General features: G+C 39.7%; 1 long non-coding RNA gene across 2 annotated transcripts in view; it reads left to right on the top strand.

Annotated features, from left to right (window-relative positions):
- Nucleotides 1-10,381, top strand: part of LOC132003620 (uncharacterized) — a 173,356-nt gene extending 162,975 nt beyond the window's left edge. For both annotated transcript variants that reach the window (XR_009400253.1, XR_009400252.1), the window contains 2 exons: nucleotides 540-701; nucleotides 10,122-10,381. This is a non-coding gene — a long non-coding RNA (uncharacterized LOC132003620). The remainder of the gene's footprint in view (nucleotides 1-539; nucleotides 702-10,121) is intronic.
- The last annotated feature ends 3,166 nt before the right edge of the window (nucleotides 10,382-13,547 follow it).

The following is a 13,547-nucleotide window of genomic DNA, read 5'->3' on the forward strand; positions in this document are numbered from 1 at the left end:
TCTTTGTCTCCATAGTACTGAGTGACACTCCAACCCAGACCTGCTCTCAGGCTTAGAGAGAGGGAACAACCAGGTTGAAGTTATTACTCTGTGAACGTGCAGCCTGGTTCAGCTAGTGTCCATTTTGATTGGGCATGTTCTTGGCTTTCCTGGTAGCTAAATATTTTTAATTTTACCCAAAAACGGCCCTGTAAACCTCAAGCTCTAGGCTTGTGTCCTCAGACCACCTTATCAGAGAAAAAAAACCTAGCTAAAATCCAAGTGTTGTTTTCTTTCGCCACTGTCTCCTGTATATATTTCTCCCTCCAGTCACTGGTGGGGGTGGGGGTCTAGGGGTGGCTGTGGTCTAAGGTAGGATTCTGGTATTCTTAAGCTTCTTGACTGAATGTTATCTAATGGGACTCCAAACTAACCATAATCTTTAATATTATTAATCTTAGTAGTGTTTTGGTTATTACTGCTTAATAAACCACCCTAAAATGTAGTGGCTTAAAACAGTAATCTTTTTTTTTTTTTTTAATTTCTCATGTGTGCTGTAGTTGGTGCTCTGCCTGTTAGTTCTGTTGCTCTCCTTTGGGTCTCTCACATGGCCACAGTCAGCTGGAAGCTGAGGCTGGAAATCTCCAGGGTAGCTTCACTCATGTATCTGATCCCTCACTGGGCATGTCTGGAAGGCCAGACTCAGCTGGGACACTGGCAAGGTAAGACCTCTCTTTCCTACCATGTAGTCCCAGGGCTTTTCCCCCTCCATGTGAACTTACCCAGTGGTCACTCAGGGCTCCTAAATGCATAAAAGTGGAAGCTGCTAGACATTCTTTTTTTTTTTTTTTTTTTTAATTTATTTGAAACAGAGAGAGAGATCACAAGTATGCAGAGAGGCAGGCATAGAGAAAGAGAGGAGAAAGCAGGCTCCCTGCTGAGCAGAGAGCCCGATGCAGGCCTCAATCCCAGGACCCTGAGGTCATGACCTGAGCCGAAAGCAGAGGCTTAACCCACTGAGCCACCCAGGCGCCCGATGCCAGACATTCTTAAGGCTGAAATGAAGAACCGCCAGTTTCCAGCTTGCAAAGAAGACAGAGCCAGGTACTAACTAGACTGAGAGACAAGTCCTGCATGCCCTTAGTAGTAGTGTCAGCTTTCCAACACAACTAATTATGGATGCCAGACAGCGAAGAATAAGGAGAACATCAGCCCTCAGAAGGTAACAAATCAACTCTATCAGGAGTGACGAACTTTAGCCAGTCAAAACAGCTTTGGTTTCATCATGATTACAGTGTTACTATTTTGGCAGTTCATAAGGCACTATCTATGAACTTCCTTTTCCCACATCTTACTCGAGTTTTCCCATTAGTTCTCCTAGAAAAATTTGTAATAAATAACATGCATGAGAATAAAGAGATTAAATAAGATATAAATAAGATCATGGGGGTAAAAAGTGTCTTGTAAACACTTAAGTGCTCTACAAATGCAAAATGCTATTATTTTTAAGGGGAGCAGGTTCAAGTATTAGTGTTTGGAGAGAGAAGTGTTGGAGCCCCACGGCTGAGATGAATAGTTCTAAAGCTGGTAAAAACCACAGACGTTGGGTAGAGACCACATTGCTAATTGCTGGCCTTGTGAACTCTCCTCCCTTGCTCTGACCCTCACTTCTGTCCCAACGCCCAACAGTTTTGAAAGTGGTGTTTGGTATCATTTAACTTCAGACAAGTTTGTAAACTGAGGCTGCAAAAAAAAAAAAAAAAAGCGAGCAAGAGAGAGAGAGCTAATGGCTGTTTAAGCACTGTACCAAATTAATAATAAAAAATTAATAATCAAATATCTGGATACAAGTACCTCAGAAAGAAATGAGAGTAAAGCACAGATAATCATCTCTTCTAGCTTCAATTGTATCAAAGAAAGAAGAATTTCTGAAGAGAAGGGAAGCAAAATTTATGGGGAAATACTTGTAGGCTGGAAGAAGGGCAAGCACAGTAATAAGAATAATTTCTTAAATTAATCTTATCATAAACACTGCAGGAGGTCTGTAAGGGCCTTTTCTGCTAAATTAGCCTCAACTACAAAGCCATAGAAATATACCAGAAAAGATGTTTGACTCTGTCTATAAGATTTAAAATAATTTTCACTTACTCTTATTCAGCAAGTATTTATTGAGTAATTACATACATGGTATTCTCTGCCTTCGGTTCACTGAAGTACATTCACTGTACTACATTATACAGGCATATGTTTTTCATAGTTTAATCAGAGTATGCTATTTTGTGTCTCTTCTCTCCTGTTTATATTACTCTATACACATTTCCATGTACAGACCAAAGTGAGGCTCTTATCATTTTTGGTAGCTACATGGCATTCCATTATATCCATATAGGCTGTGGTCCTTTCAAAACATCACTGAGTTGTGCAAAGTTATGTAAGCCAACACTAATACTTTGTGTTAATGTTTTTTAATAAAAAATAATATCTGTAGCTGCTTTGTAAATTATGTTTAAAAAAATCACATTTTCTTAATCTAGTTTACTCATATTTTCTTTTTTAAAAGGAGACCAGCTCATTCTGTGTGTTTTCTAAGTGTTATTCTTATTTAAGTTTTTTAAAGAATATAAAATGAAGACAATTATCATATGATCTCACTGATATGAGGAATCAGAAACATGACAAAGGATCATAGGAGAAGGGAGGGAAAAATGAAACAAGATGAAACCAGAAAGGGAGACAAACCATAAGATACTCTTAATCTCAGGAAACAAACTGAAGGTTGCTGGGGGCCCAGGGTGGGGTGGGGTGTGAAGGATGGAGTGGCTGGGCATTGGGGAGGGTATGTGCTATGGTGAGAAAAAAAATAAATAAATAAAATTAGGGGCACCTGGGTGGCTCAGTGGGTTAAAGCCTCTGCCTTCAGCTTGGGTCATGATCCCAGGGTCCTGGGATCCATCGGGCTCTCCGGTCAGCGGGGAGCCTGCTTCCCACCCCCACCTGCCTGCCTCTCTGCCTACTTGTGATCTCTCTCTCTCTGTCTGTCAAATAAATAAATAAAATCTTTTTAAAAATTGAGAAGTATATAAAATTGTTAAGATACAAATATATGCAAAGTAAATAGTTTTCCATCGAAAATTGTCAAGCCCATTTAGTACTGATTCGAAATGTGTACATATTTAGATTCCTGATTATTTTTTGTAATTCGTCTTTCTGGTCATGGCTATTCTGCATTTGAATATATAAAAAGACCTTTAAAAATATGATTCTTCTCCATTTTTTTCCATCTCCCTTATTTCCTTCTCTCCTTTCCATCTGGAAAATAGAGGAAAAGAGTCTTACAAAGGTGAATACCTCCAAAGTTTTTCAATACTTTTCAAAATGTCTCAAAATTTATAACATTTATTTTCCAAAGTCCAATTTTGGGAAAATTAAGCCCATATTTATAATGTAATGATCATTTCGTGGTTTTGCAGTGTCTTATTTTTCTTAAAGATCATTATTATGAAAAAAAAAGCAGATTTTTTAAAATGTGTAGTTCATATTTGAATTGCGGATTGAATAAACTGCGTTGCATCCAGAGAAAACTGAAAGACAAGGAGTAACACAACCATAAATTAAGCTTTTTAATCATTGTTATTTTTGTAGTTCCTTCATTTCAACATTTTGAAATCACTAATCACAATATGTCTCCTAAGACAAGGGAAACAAAAGCAAAAATAAACTATTGGGACTGCATCAAAATAAAAGCTTCTGCACAGTGAAGGAAACAATCAATGAAACTAAAAGTCAATCTACAGAATGGGAGAAGATATTTGCAAATGACATATCTGATATATATGTGTGTGTGTGCGTGTGTGCATGTACATACACACACGCACACACACACACACACACACACACACACACACATATATCCCTTTAAAAACTCAACACCTCAAAAACAAATAATCCAATTAAAAATGGGAAGAAGGCATGAACAGACATTTTTCCAAAGAAGACATAGAGATGAGGGCACCTGGTGGTTCATTGGTTAAGTGTCTGCTGCATTCAGCTCAGGTCGTGATCTCAGGGTCCTGGGATTGAGCCCTGCCTCAGGCTTCCTGGTTAGCGGGGAGTCTGCTTCTCCTTCTCTCTCCTTTGGCTCCACCCCACCCTGCTCATGTGCTTGTTCTCTTTCTCTCTCTCTCTCAAATAAATAAGTAAATCTTAAAAAAAAAAAAAAAAGACATACAGACATACAGATGGCCAACAGACACATGAAAAGATGCTCATCATTACTTATCATCAGGGAAATGCAAATCAAAACTATAATGAGGTATCACCTCACACCTGCCAGAATGGCTAAAATAAAAAACACAGAAACTTTAAGTGTTGGCAAGGATGAGGAGATAAAGGAACCTTAGTGTCCTGTTAGAGGGAATGCAAACTGGTACAGACACTGTGGAAAACAGCATGGAGGTTATTCAAAAAGTTAAAAATTGAACTACCTTATCCAGCAATCATACTGCTGGGCATTGCACTCCTGTGTTTATAGCAGAATTATTTACAATAGCCAAGATAAAACAGCCCAAATGTCCCTCAACTGATTGGATAAAGATGTTATACACATCGTTATATCCATCTCTGGATACATGTTATACACACACACATACACACACACATGCGTGCATGCAGAGGAATATTTTTTTTAAAGATTTTATTTATTTATTTGACAGACAGAGATCACAAGTAGGCAGAGAGGCAGGAAGAGAGAGAGAGGAGGAAGCAGGCTCCCTGCCGAGCAGAGAGCCCAATGTGGGGCTCTATCCCAGGACCCTGAGATCATGACCTGAGCCGAAGGCAGAGACTTAACCCACTGAGCTACCTAGGTGCCCCCATGCAGAGGAATATTATCCAGCCGTAAATAAGAATGGAATTTTGCCATTTGTAACCATGTGGAAGGAGCTAGAGAGTATAATGCTAAGTGAAATAAGTCAGTCAGAGAAAGAAAATACCATATGATTTCACTCATATGTGGAATTTCTGAAATGAAACAAACAAGCAAAGGGAGAAAAATAATAGAGAAGTCAAGAAACATACTCTTAATTATTGAGAACAAACTGATATCAGATGGGGGGATGGGTTAAATAGGTGATGGGGATTAGGGAGTACTCTTGTTGAGAATCGAGTACTGGGTGATGTGTGGAATTGTTGATCACTATATTGTACACCTGAAACTAATATAACACTGTGTGCTAATTACTGGAATGAAAATAAAAATTAAAAAAAAAATAAACTTAAAAAAGTCACTAATCACACATGCTATGTAGCACCAGGAGTAGATAAGAACTGAAGACTGAAAGGTGAACTCATGGATAGTAGCATTGCTTGCCCAAATTGTTAAGAGTAACTATCATTTGAGACAATACTGCAGAGGACATGGGGAGCTGGAGAGGAGAAGGGAGTTGGGGGATATTGGAGGGGGAGATGAACCATGAGAGACTGTGGACTCTGACAGACAATTTGAGGGTTTTGGAGGGGAGGGGTATGGGAGGCTGAATGAGCCTGGTGGTGGATATTATGGAGGGCATGTATTGGCAAGGAACACTGGGTGTGGTGCATAAACAATGAATTCAGGAACACTGAAAAGAAATTTTAAAAAATAAATAAAGGCTATAAAGAGTAACTGTCATTTGTTGAGCCCTCACTCTGACAGGCATTTTGCTAAGTATTATATTATATAATTTAATCCTCAGTTTGGTTATAGTCCCCCCATTCTACAGATTAGTAAACAGAGGTTTGGAGAAGTATGGTAACTTGCACAAGATCACATGACTAGCAGAGTCAGGATAGAAATCTTGAATTCCAAAGTTTATGCTTTTCATATACCATACTGCCTTTATTTGGCACATCACTAAGGGAAAGTGCAATAGTTTACCTTTGGAATAGTCTCCTAGAGAAGAGATATATAAAGGTCAAGGTTGTTCTTGTAAGAAAAATATATGTCTTTTTATTAATTAAAATGTCAACATTTATTCTGGTCATATACTTTTAGTATCTTATCCCACATTAAAAGGTACAGATTTTGAATGAATGCAGTTTGGACTTTTAAAAGAAAAAAAGTTACTGATTATTTATATAATTTTCATGTACTTAAAAACGGGCCTTCTAAAATCAAGCCTGTCAGATATTATATATACCTGGCCCCTCCCAAAAGATGAATTTGTTTACAGTGAGTGGAGGAATAAAATAACTGGTACCACAAACTACTTTTCTTCATCAATGATGAAATTTCAGCCTTCAGATAAATCTTTGTTCTTGAGAGATTCCTGGCCTGCTTAACTTTTGCAGTAAGAAATCCCATACGTTTTTTGAAAACAGAAAACGTTTTTTGAAGACTGGCAAACCTTGCACTGAAATTCTTTATAATTTGACCAGAGAATATGGTGCTTTCAATATGGCTACATGATTTGGCTATCCAAGATGTCTTGAAAGTAGCTTTGTTTGAGGGAAAGAATATTAACAGAGGCATCTAGAAAGATAGAAAATATGCTCTGGTAGCTATCCTCCAAGATAACAGAGACTGATCCTCGTATCTTGGTATTTCCCCTCCTACATTGAATCAGGGCTGACTTTTGTGACAGATTATTATAGAAGTGACAACGTAGGCCTTCTGAGGCTAAACAATAAAAGACAATATAATTTTTGCCATGGCTCCTTCGGTCCCTTGCCCTGGGGAAAAGCAGTCACCATGAATGCAAGGACCCCTGAAAATTAACTTATATGAAGAGAAACTGAGGCTTCCTGTTAACAGCCAGCACTAACTTGCCATTCATGTAAGTCAGCCACCTTGGAAGCAGGTCTAGGAGCCTCAGTCAAGCCTTCAGATGATTGTAGGCACAATCACCATCTGACTTAACCTCATGAGAATCTCTAAGCTAGAACCAAACAGCCACAGAAGCTATGAGAGATAATAAATGTTATTGTTTGAGCCAAAAAGTTTGGGGATAATTTGTTTTGTAGAAATAGGTAAATAATGTACACATTAACATTTAAATAGTTCTTTTCTCAAAAGATGTCTATACTCTAATTACTAGCTCATTGTTTCCCTGAGATATACTTCCACCTTCTTTTCTTTCTTTCTTTTTTTTTTTGAAGATTTTTTATTTATTTATTTGACAGACAGAGATCACAGGTAGGCAGAGAGGCAGGCAAAGAGAGAGGAAGGGAAGCAGGCTCCCTGCTGAGCAGAGAGCCTGACTCAGGGCTCCATTCCAGGGGCTCCATCCAAGGACCCTGGGATCACGACCTGAGCCGAAGGCAGAGGCTTTAACCCAATGAGCCACCCACATCCATCTTCTTTTCTTATCACCAATTCTTTTCAAAAAAGAATTCCTCTATTTTTTAACTTCTCTGACAAAACTGGTTTTTAGGGGCATACATCGAAGCATTTTCTTTCCTCCTGAGGAAATATCATTCTCTTTTCTCTATTTCACTAATTATACTAGATAATTCTGCATATAAAAGGAAAATAAAGGGTATTGCTATAATTAAACAGTTTAGCTCAACAATTCTAACTTTGCACCTAACAGGAGGCAACTTTCAGTGACTCCCCAGTGCCTATAGGATCAAGTTCAAACACCTTGCCCTATGTGATTCAGCCTCCACCCTCTTCTCACCATGTTTTCTACTGCTTTCCTTCAAAGCTCATTGTTCCAGTCAAACTGAACTATGATGTTTCTAATTCATGGTTTTTGCATCCTAGCTATTAGGTGCATGTAAAACCAAAACAAACAAAAAAGCAGGGCTTGTGATAAAAGGAATTTGCGAAATGCTGTCTGTTGTAGATTTCTCAGGGAGGTTTACAATGTATTTAGCATATTAAGGGCTCTGGAAAGTCCCACAGTAAAGAAATCTGTTCACCTCAAACAAAACTTTGTTCAACTCAACAAGACTTAGTTGACTAACATATAAATCAGGATCCAGAACAGAAAACAGCACATATGCCAGGGAATCAATAAAAGGAATCTGACATGAGAAACTAGTTTTTAACATTTTAGAGGAATTCAAAGAGTAACAGTGGGACAGCCCACAGATGAGCAATATGAGGGAGATGCTACCCCCTAGACTCTAGGGACTAAGGGAAGAGGTAGTGCTGCCCAGATGTGGTAATACATTTTTTGGTAGATTCTCCAGCCCCAGTTAAGCCTTGTGGTAACAGAAGTTCTAGCTGACATTTTGTCTGATTGCATCTTCATGAGAAAGCCTGAGCCAGAACCTCGTAGCCAAGCCAGGTCTCAGAATTCCTGATCCTCAGAAAGTGTGTGAGATAATAAATAAATATTTGCTGTTTTTAACTGGTAAGTTTCAGAATAATATATTTCATGGAAGTAGATAATTAATGCAGGTATTGGTACCTAGAAGTACGATTCTCCTAAAACAGAATCCTAAAATGCAGAAGTGACTTTGGAACTGGGGGCTGGACTCTGGAGATAGTGAAAGTCCAAAGTACTTGAGGAAACCCTAATAGAGGTATCACAATTCAGGTGAAGGCTTGCAAGAAAATGAGGTAATGTTATTTGCTACTAGAGAAAGGGGATCCTTATTATACAGTGGCAAAAAGTTGAGCAAAACTGTTGCCTGCTCTAACTGAAAGGTAGAAAATGTGTCTAATGAACTAGGTGCCAGGCAAAGCTCTCTTCTTGCTGCCTATAGATACATGTGGAGGACAGAAGTAAAATAAAGGAAGAACTTTCCACAAAAAGGAGACTGAATTTGCTGATTTTGAAAATTTTCACCTCTCCAAATAGTAAACAGTTCTAACATTAAGATACAGCTTCTGGGGCGCCTGGGTGGCTCAGTGGGTTAAGCCGCTGCCTTCGGCTCAGGTCACGATCTCAGGGTCCTGGGATCGAGTCCCGCATCGGGCTCTCTGCTCAGCAGGGAGCCTGCTTCCCTCTCTCTCTCTCTCTCTCTCTGCCTGCCTCTCTCTCCATCTACTTGTGATCTCTCTCTGTCAAATAAATAAATAAATAAATCTTAAAAAAAAAAAAAAAAAAAGATACAGCTTCTGAGCAAAGATCAAGTCCAGGGCATTGCCAGTAGAACACAGTCTAAAGATGAAGCAATGGTGCGACAGTAAAATCTTTTGTCAGGTTTTCAAAAAGATTTAAGGTTGTGTGTCAGAGTACTATTCTGTTCAGCAAATTGTCCTCTTAAGGATATTAAAGGTATGTCTCACATAGTCTCTCAATAAAATGATAAAGCATCTAGGAAGCTTAGCCTTCAGCCATCTCATCAGAAAGATATTTGTTGGTGTATCTTTTGTCTAACTGGTGTGAATCCAGTAAGATTCACAGAAAATTCATAAAATGTTTAAAGGAAGTGTATATGCAGAAGCATTCTCATCGTGGACCAAAACAGATAGTACAAAATGAAAAAAGGCTTTAAGTCTCTCAAAGTTCTACTCCTCAGCTGTAAACATGGGCTATCTTTCATGAAAAAGGGAGAATGACTCAGAAGTCAGAACCAAGACCCCAGAACATGAAGTTCAGAGTCAGGGAGAATTATTCTGAGACCTTGAGACTTAATCAAGGAAGCTTCAACATTTGCTCAGCTGGATTTAGGAATTACAATGGACAAGTGACTCCTCTGTGTCTGCCATTTTCCCTCTTTTTAAGCAGGAATATGTATAGCAGTTACACTATTATGCCTGTCTCTCCATTGTCTGTTGGGTGAATGTAGGGCAGATAGTATTGCTTTAGCTTCTAAGGGGGAGAGGGACTGAATTCAAGGAGCTATATTCAAGGAACCATACTCAGGGAGCCTCAGCTGCCCTGGGACTTGGTTTAGATGATGACGTGCTGATGTCAAGCTATTGCTATAAGAGACTTTTGGTGACTTTGGGAGAAAGTAAATACACTTTACATGTGAGAGGGACATGAATCATTGGGGACCACAGGATTTACTGCGGTAACTAGCCTCCAAGAGAGCCCTCATATCCTTGCCTGTTGGTATTCATAGCCTTGTGTGTATTCCTTCCACACTCCATCACAGTTAGTCTGTGTTACCAGCAGCATGTGACAGAAGTAATGGTTTGTTAGTTCTGAGATTAGGGTATTAAAAAGACTGCAGCTTCTATTCTGGTATCTCTATCTCCTGGGTAGCTTCCTGTTGGAGAAACACGTTGCCATGTTGTATGCAGCTGAGAGGAGGCCACCTGGCAGAATACCGAAGTCTCTGGCCAATGGTCAGTTAGGAGCTGTGTCCTGCCAACAACCGTGTGAATGAACTTGGAAGTGAACTCTGCAGCCCTATTCTGGCCTTGAGACAACTGGAGCCCCAGCCAAATCTTGACTGCAACCTCATGTGAGACCTTGAGCCAGAATCACCTGGCTAAGTCACTCTCAGATTACTAAACCTCAGGAATTGTGCAACATAATAAAATTTTTGTTGTTTTAAGCTGTGAAGTTTCAAGGTAACTTAACATGCATCAGTAGATAAGAAACACACAGACCAGGAGCCAGGCTTACCCAGCAGAATCTGGGACCACCAAGAGAAGGACTGTCCATCTGCAGTTGGAACCACAAAGGGGATGCAGCCACTACTGAAGATACTATCTGAAGTACAGGGAGAAGGAAAGATCTACCCTGCCCATGGTTCCTCATCTGCTGCCCTTGCCTTCAGTGGCCAAACCAAACCACAAAGAAATTGATAAGAGAGTCTGAGAAATGTCATTTGTAAGGAGCAACTTCTTGAAATACAAAACATGGCAGCAGGAGAGAAGGAAATCAATTTGAGAACAAATAGGCCACTTACCAGCACAACCCAAAATGCTGTTTACCTGGAATTTCCAATATTCTTCAGAACCTTGTTTTCGAAGTCTACTTTGGGAAATAGTGGCCTAAATTGCTCTTTCCCAAATCTCTGCAAGTCCAAATCTTATACATAAATTATTGTCCACTTTAAATGCAAAGTTTTATTCCACTAAACTCTTGTTTCCCATTAATTGGGGTAACCCCATCTTCTTTAGATTCCATAATATTTTATCTACACCCATTTTAGGCATTTTTAAACCCAACTTACAGTTATTTAACATATTATTTAACATATCTTACTGTCTGAGAATTAATAAGCTTCTTCAGATTCAGATCTATTTTTTTTAACATTTTATTTATTTATTTGACACACAGAGATCACAAGTAGGCAGAGAGGCAGGAAGAGAGAGAGGGGGAAGCAGGCACCCTGCCGAGCAGAGAACCCGATGCGGGGCTTGATTCCAGGACCCTGAGATCATGACCTGAGCTGAAGGCAGAGACTTAACCCACTGAGCCACCCAGGCACCCCCAGATCTATTTCTGATGCACTGTTGCATATTGCCTTGTCATAGCACCTATCTCAGAACGCTGCTTATAGTAAATATCAATAGGTGTTAATTGAATGAATGAGCAGATGAATGGATGTCAAAGCTAGTGGTAGAAATGGTAGGAAGATATTACCTTCCTCAATGTTACTATTAAATCCCTTACATACATGTAAGTCCTGTATGGTAGAAATAAGAGATTCTAGAATAATATTCCTATTTTATTGGCTCATTACCTCTTTTGAATTCCTGTGAACCTTTTCTTGGGGGAAGGGAACAATAAAATTGCAAACCGGTTTATATCTGGGTAGGAATAATTATCCTGTGAGATCAAAGTCCTGTCTGGAACTTTTTAGCAGGAGGAGAAGGTTCAGAGAACTGTGCTTGTCTCCTCTCTCAACATTGGCTGCTATTCTGAGAAAAATCATCTGCTTGGTAAGAAAGGAATGCTCAGCATTTTGCAAAAGCAATTTTCTCTACTTCCCTATCTTCCTTGCTGATGCTTTAATAGAGGGAATAAATGTGAAGCAGGAAGGATGTTTCTTTTCTTTCATTCTTTCTCTTTCTCTCTCTCTCTTTCTTTTTATCTCTCTCTCTCTTTCTTTCAGGGGTGAGGGAGGGGCAGAGGGAGAGAATCTTAAGCTGCCTCACACCCACCCTGGAGCCTCACGTGGGGCTTGACCTCTAGGAGCTCAATCTCACTTTTTTTTTTGTTTTTAAGATTCTATTTATTTATTTGAGAGCAAGAGAGATAGTGAGAGAGCAAGAGAGAGAGAGCATGAGCAGGGAAGAGAGAGAAGCAGGCTCCCTGGCAAGCAGGGAGCCTGATGTGGGGCTTGATCCCAGGATCCTGGGGTCATGACCTGAGCCAAAGGCAGACTCTTAACCGACTGAACCACCCAGATGCCCCTCAATCTCTCTTTAGATAAGCCTCTCTAAATTAGCTCAGGCCTCTTCACTTCCTGCCTGGATTTCCATAATGCCCCCAACAAGTATCCTGGCATCTTACTTCTAAAAAAAAATCTTAGCTCGGTACTATCATGTTTAAATTTCTTCAATGATGGGGTGCCTATGTGACTCAGTGGGTTAAAGCCTCTGCCTTCAGCTCAGGTCATGATCCCAGGACCCTGGGATCAAGGCTCGCCCTGGGTTCTTGGCTCAGCGGGGAGTCTGCTTCCCTTCTCTCTCTGCCTGCCTGTGCATTCACTCAGCTTTTTAAAAAAAATTGAATTAAGTACAACATGAGACCATTAACATGACCTTAAGAAAATCAGTATTGTCCCCAGGCTCAAGACCATTCACTCACAGCTTAATTGGTCCTTAACTCGCAGCTTTTGTAGATGTGTGTTATCCAACACAGTAGTGACTAACCTTGTGTTGCTATTGGGCACTTGAAATGTGGCTTGTGTGAAATGAAATATACTGTAAGTAAAAATACAAACAGGGATTTTGAAAAGTTTGGTTAAAAGAAAAAAGACAAGGGGTGCCTGGGTGGCTCAGTGGGTTAAAGCCTCTGCCTTCAGCTCAGGTCATGATCCCAGGGTCCTGGTATCAAGCCCCTCATTGGGCTCTCTGCTCACTGGGGAGCCTGCTTCCTCCTCTCTCTCTTCCTGCCTCTCTGCCTACTCTCTCTCTCTGTCAAATAAATAAAATCTTAAAAAAAAAAGAATAAAAAATAAAACTATCTCAATTTTTAAAAAAGATTTATTTATTTGAGAGAGAGACAGAACTCAAGAGTGTATGCAAGTAGGGGGAGGCACCCAGGGAGAGAGAGAATCCCAAGCAGACCTCGGGCTGAGCATAGAGCCCGATGGAGTGCTTGATCCCACAACCCCAAGATAATGACCTGAGTCAAAACCAAGAGTCGGGTGCTCAACCGACAGCCACCCAGGGACCCCATTTCAATAATTTTTTATATTGATTACATGTGAAATAATAATATTTCTGTTATATTGGGATAAATAAATAATTAAAATTAATTTCACCTATTTCTTTTTTATCTTTTTTAATGTGGCTACCAAAAATTTTTTAATTACTTCTTTAGCTAATGTTATATTTCCACTGGATAGCTCTGTTCTAGACCCTGTGATTTTTCAGAACAGGTGGGGAACATTAGTCCTAAGGTCAAACTTTGGTCTTTCCTGGACTATCTCTGCTTAGATAATGTAACTGTCACCCTTGCTGGAGGCCAGGCACATCCACTATCCATTCAGAACGGAGTCCTTAAAAG

Source organism: Mustela nigripes, chromosome 16 (genome assembly GCF_022355385.1).
Source record: "Mustela nigripes isolate SB6536 chromosome 16, MUSNIG.SB6536, whole genome shotgun sequence".
Classification (NCBI taxonomy): Eukaryota; Metazoa; Chordata; class Mammalia; order Carnivora; family Mustelidae; genus Mustela; species Mustela nigripes.